At 49.9% G+C, this 5,945-nt stretch overlaps 1 pseudogene; it reads left to right on the forward strand.

The window, feature by feature from the left end:
- Positions 1–387: 387 nt before the first annotated feature.
- LOC147724009 (zinc finger BED domain-containing protein 4-like) lies at positions 388–1,683 on the forward strand (annotated as a pseudogene).
- Positions 1,684–5,945: the final 4,262 nt, after the last annotated feature.

Raw genomic sequence — 5,945 nt, forward strand, 5'->3', positions numbered from 1 at the left:
GACATGTGGAGCAGTTGCCAACCACCGATTACATGTGCATCACTGCACACTGGATCTCTTTCTCAGGTGTTAGAGACAAGCTAACTGCAGGCGATGACGCTGTTGAGGTTTTTAATGAGACTCGCAGACATGCAACTGTAGCCATGTTTGCTATGGAGAAATCTCATACTGCTGCAAACATTTTGTCTGAGTTTAACAGCAAGGTCTTTGAATGGCTGTGACCAAGAGGCCTTAAGATTGGTTTTGTTGCCACCAACAATGGCAGTAATGTAGTGAAGGCCATGAAAGATGGTGGCTATTTCAGGGTCCCGTGTTTGGCACACTGCATTAACATTGTTGTGCAAGACTTTCTGAAAAATGGAAAGCAAAGTCAGCAACTTACTGACCACCTGCAGAAGAATATGCATGCATTTCAACCATTCTTTTAAAGCCCAGAAGCAGCTACGGGTCATTCAACGTGAGCATAAAATGCCAGTCAAAGCACTCATCCAGGAGGTCCCAACACGTTGGAACTCAACTTATTACATGCTTGATCGTCTGTTTGAGCAATACATACCACTTAATGCTTATGTCATGACAAGAAGATTAGGGGATCCTACTGTTAAGGCCATGACCGTTGAGATGTGGCAATGGGACCTCATTAAATGCCTGACAGAGATGCTACTTCCTTTTGAGGTCTTCACATGTGCAGTCAGCAAAGAGGACTGAACTATGGGCCAAACTATCCCATTGTTATACATGCTAGAGCAAGAGCTGAAGGAGGTGTCTGAAACAAACGAAGGTGTGGATGAAAAACTTGATGCATGTTATTTGGCAGAAGCCTTAGCCGCACGCTTATCTGATAATACAAGGATTCGAAATACGATTGTGTCACATCAACATTACATTACTGCCACAATTTTGGATCCACGGTGCAAATTATTTCTGAATAGTAACGCAGTAATTCCTTTTTCAGAAGGGAATGTTGCCAAGTACAAAACTTTAATAGCTGAGGAAGCCACTGATTTAGAAAACGAACAGCTCTTAATTAGAGGCCTGCCAATGCCAGCCCAGGACAGTGCAAGTACTACAGGGCATCCTCCAGAGTCAAGTTCTTCTTCAGAGCATGAGAGCAGTGTGTTTGCTTCCCAGCAATCACCAACACTACTAATAACAACAGCACCAACGGGATCTGATTCATCAGACACAACTAAAAAAATAGCTGCTTGGTTTCTACAGAAAGGGATGAGTAAGTCCGTTACTGTCGCAAAGCCAGAAGAGGCCAAGCAAATCGGAGCACCACTGAACATTGAGCGGATGGTCCAGGCCTATCTGGATGACAAAACAGAGGTGTTCATGGGGCACCCATTGGTGTATTGGTATAGGAAAAGAAGCCAATGGCCAGTGCTCAGCAGGCTGGTGATAAAGTATCGGGCTTGCCCTGTCACAAGTGTCTCTTCTGAGCGTGTTTTCAGTGCTGCTGGTGCCATTGTAACTGTGAAAAGGACCAGTCTCTCGCCCAAAAGTGTGGAGAGGTTAACGATGATCAAAATGAATCAACACTTCATACCACCAGACTACAAAATGCGTGAATCACAGCAGGAACAGGAGAGCGAGTCCGAAGACATAACTAGTGGGTTACATGACCTACTTCTGTCCAAACCACCAGGATTTTAGGACGAGCTCCTCTTCCCTGACAACTAGGCTTTCACATTGTTACTTTCTCCCTTCCTTTATTTGTGTGTATATCTGTCTTTCTGGTTCAAATCAAACCACAACAAATCCATCACCACTGTCTCATTTTATTTACCTATTGGAGTTGCACATCTGTGCATTTGACTGTCCATCCCACTCCTCAGAGTCCTGCTCCATCTTCCTGACTCGCCCTAAATACATTTCCATCTTGCCATACATTGGATGGAGATGGAGAATAGTACAATAATGTAGTCTCTAACAGTCCATCCATAATAAGAGAAACATACATGACTATAGCCATCTTCTGTTTTGTTTCTAATCTGAAACTCATCACTGTGAAAACTCGTGACTCGTCATCACTTTCAGAAGGCTCTGCTGTGATCTGACAGCCAAAGAGAAGAGCAAGACAGGTATATGAACTGAATGATGCCATGCATTGCATTGGATGCTTGCTGACTCTGAGCAAATGTGCATGAAGTAGAACTATACTGGTAGTTTAATAATTAATAACCAAGTACTTGTGTTGTGACTCAAGTGATAGTCAATTTTTCCATGTTGTTTAATAATATATATTAACCAATTGTACTCCTACTACTGCAGGTGCAGTCTTGACTTACTTAATCGTAGTCACTCACTACAGACTGAGTTTCTGTTGGTCTGTTGGACAACACGTATACGTGCCACACCTGATGATGATGACCATCATACTATCTTTGCACGCTGTCAGGCAGTTGGATCTGAGATGATTGATGGAAGATGTTTCAGGAAGTGGAATGCAAGGTAAACACAACCAATTAACAAGAACCACAGCAGTCCTAGGCTACATGTGTGTGCAGTGGTGGAGTAGAATAGTGGTATGATTGATGACTGACAATGGTGCATTGATTTAGTCACTTGATTTGGAAAATGCTAGGTTGCTGTATATGCCTTTTGTCTGGCTCTGTGAAAAATTATAATAAATGCAGTTTGGGTCACAGACTTATGGGCAGCCCGGTGTAGAGGCCTGTTCTGTGCTGACTCCTATCTTGCTGTCCTTCTAGATTAATGCTGTGCAACTAGTAGAGTTAGACACAATGTATCCAAGCCGCCTCAGTCTGCAAGTCTTCTCGCTCACGAGTCTTATCTTTTTTTGCACTTCACTGTATTTGAATTTTTTTTCATTCAGTTATTTTGTAATACCCCTTTTCTTTTTTCATCAACACTTACAGGCTGGCCTTTTACCCAGTGCTATTATACTTGGAGAAACAACTCACCCTTACCTTACCAATCCTCATCATCCAGCCAGTGGAACCCAAGAATGATATTCAGAGTGTCCATGGAAGGAAGGACCAAGATGAATGACGAGATACACATTTTGGACCTGGATAATACAGTAACTTTAGTATAATTTTCATATATTTTTTTATTCCTTTTTCCTCTTCATTTATTTAACACTTGTGTGACTTTGTTTGGTAATTGCTACCTAAAACTATTTCTTAATATTCTTTGCTAGCTTGCTGCCCGCTACAGCAGGTATTAGGGTTTCTCTGAGGGCATACAGCCTAGGCAAATGTCATATATAAGAAATACTTCCTTGTACTGTAGAATTGTGTAGTAGTAGTTTAAGTCAATCAATCAATCAAGGCATTTATAGAGCGCGCTACTTACCCAGAGGGTCTCAAGGCGCTTGGGGGAGGGGGTGGGGTGCCGCTACTGCACGAACAGCCAGGTCTTGAGCTTCTTCCTGAAGGAGAGGTGGTCTTGGGGCAGGCGGAGGTCGGTAGGGAGGGTGTTCCAGGTCTTGGTGGCCAGGTAGGAGAAGGACCTTCCTCCTGTTGTTGCTCTTCGGATGCGGGGGACGGCGGCGAGGGCGTGGTTGGTCGATCGGAGGTGGCGTTTGGGAGCGTAGAAGTTGAGGCGGTTGTTGAGGTAGCTTGGGCCTTGGTCGTGTAGGGCTTTGTGTGCGTGGGTGAGGAGACGGAAGGTGATTCTCTTGTTGACGGGGAGCCAGTGCAGGTCTCTCAGGTGTCCGGAGATGTGGCTGCGTCGGGGGATGTCGAGGATGGGTCTGGCTGAGGCGTTCTGGATCCGCTGGAGTCTCTTCTGGAGCTTGGCGGTGGTTCCGGCGTAGAGGGCGTTGCCGTAGTCTAGTCGGCTGGTGACGAGGGCCTGGGTGACCGTCTTCCTGGTCTCGGTGGGGATCCACCGGAAGATCTTCCGTAGGATGCGTAGGATGTTGAAACAGGACGCGGAGATGGCGTTGACTTGTCTGGTCATGGAGAGGGAGGAGTCCAGGATGAAGCCCAGGTTGCGTGCGTGGTCTGTTGGTTTGGGTGCGGTGCCCAGGGCGGGGGGCCACCAGGAGTCGTCCCAGGCGGAGGGCGAGGAGCAAAGGATGAGGACTTCCGTCTTGTCTGAGTTCAGTTTCAGGGGGCTGGTCATCATCCACTCGGCTACGTCTTTCATCCCTTCGTGGAGGTTGGTTCTGGCGGCGGCAGGGTCGTTGGTCAGGGAGAGGATCAGCTGGGTGTCGTCGGCGTAGGAGATGATGTTGAGGTTGTGCTGGCGTGCGATGGCCGCAAGGGGGCTCATGTAGACGTTGAAGAGGGTGGGGCTGAGCGAGGAGCCCTGAGGAACGCCGCAGATGACTTCCGTGGCTGCAGATCTGAACGGTGGTAGGCGGACTCTCTGTCTCCTTCCTGCGAGGAAGGAGATGATCCACTCCAGTGCCTTCTCCTGGATTCCGATGTTGCTGAGGCGCTGCACTAGGGTGCGGTGGCAGACAGTGTCGAACGCCGCGGAGAGGTCTAGGAGGATGAGGACTGCTGTTTCACCGTTGTCCAGCAGTGCTCGGATGTCATCGGTGGCAGCGATGAGGGCGGTCTCGGTGCTGTGGTTGGCTCGGAAGCCAGACTGTGAGGGGTCGAGGGATCCATTCGTCTCGAGGAAGGCGGCCAGTTGCTTGTTGACGGTCTTCTCGATGACTTTGGCTGGGAACGGGAGGAGCGAGATGGGGCGGTAATTCTTGAGTTCGGTGGGGTCCGCTGTTGGTTTCTTTAGTAGAGCGTTGAGTTCGGCGTGCTTCCAGCTCTCAGGGAAGGTGGCGGTGTCGAAGGAGGCGTTGATGATTTCCCGCAGGTGGGGTGCGATTACAGCGTCGGCCTTGTTGAAGATGTGGTGGGGGCAGGGGTCGGTCGGAGATCCGGAGTGGATAGAGTTCATTGTGCAGATGGTGTCTTCTGTGTTGATCTGGGTCCAGGCGCTGAGGGTGGTGGTGGGGAGCGTTGGTGCGGTCGTGGGGAGCGTTGTTTGTGGGCTGAAGCTGTTGTGTATGTCAACGATCTTGTTATGGAAGTAGGAGGCGAGGGAGTTGCAGAGGTCTTGCGACGGGGTGATGTCGTTGTTTCCGGCGTTGGGGTTGGAGAGCTCTTTCACGATGTTGAAGAGTTCCTTGCAGTTGTGTGTGTTGTTGTCCAGCCGGTCCTTGAATGCTGTTTTCTTGGTGGCGAGGATCAGTTGATGGTGCTTCCGGGTGGCGAGCTTGAGGGTGGTCATGTTGTCCGGTGTTGGCTCCCTTCACCAGGCTTTCTCGAGGGCTCGGAAGTTCTTCTTGGAGCTCTTGAGTTCGTCGGTGAACCATGGGGCCTTCTTGCTGCCGGGTCTGCTAGGCGGGGTCCTCAGTGGGGCGAGGTCGTCTGCGCAGTTGCTGATCCACTTCGTGAGGTTGTCGGCGGCCTGGCTGGGGTTCGCTGAGCTGGCGGGGGGGTGCTGGCTCAGGGAAGCGGCAAGCTGGTCTGCTGTGATCTTATTCCAGTTTCTTCGAGCAACCTGTTGCTGGTGGTGGTGGATTGTGGATCTTCTGAAGGTGAAATGGACGCAGCTGTGGTCCGTCCAGTGGAGTCCGGTGGCGTGGCTGAAGATGATGTCCTTGCTGGATGAGAAGACAGCGTCGAGTGTGTGTCCGGCGAGGTGGGTGGGGGTGGTCACTAGCTGCTTCAGTCCGAGATTGGCGAGGTTGTCAAGCAGGGTGGTGGTGTTGCGGTCGTTGTTGTTCTCCAGGTGGAAGTTGATGTCTCCCAAGAGGATGTAGTCAGCGGAGGGGAGGGCGTGCGGGCAGATGAAGTCGGCGATGTCTTCGCTGAATTGTGTGCGTGGTCCCGGGGGTCAGTAGATGAGGGTGCCTCTGAGGGTGGTTTTGGGGTCCGTGTGGATCTGGAAGTGCAGGTGTTCGGCGGTTTTCAGGGTGTCGTCGGTGTTGGTCGTGATGCGGATGGTGTCCCTGTAGATGATGG

This window comes from Lissotriton vulgaris, chromosome 4_1 (genome assembly GCF_964263255.1).
Source record: "Lissotriton vulgaris chromosome 4_1, aLisVul1.2, whole genome shotgun sequence".
NCBI classification, from domain to species: Eukaryota; Metazoa; Chordata; class Amphibia; order Caudata; family Salamandridae; genus Lissotriton; species Lissotriton vulgaris.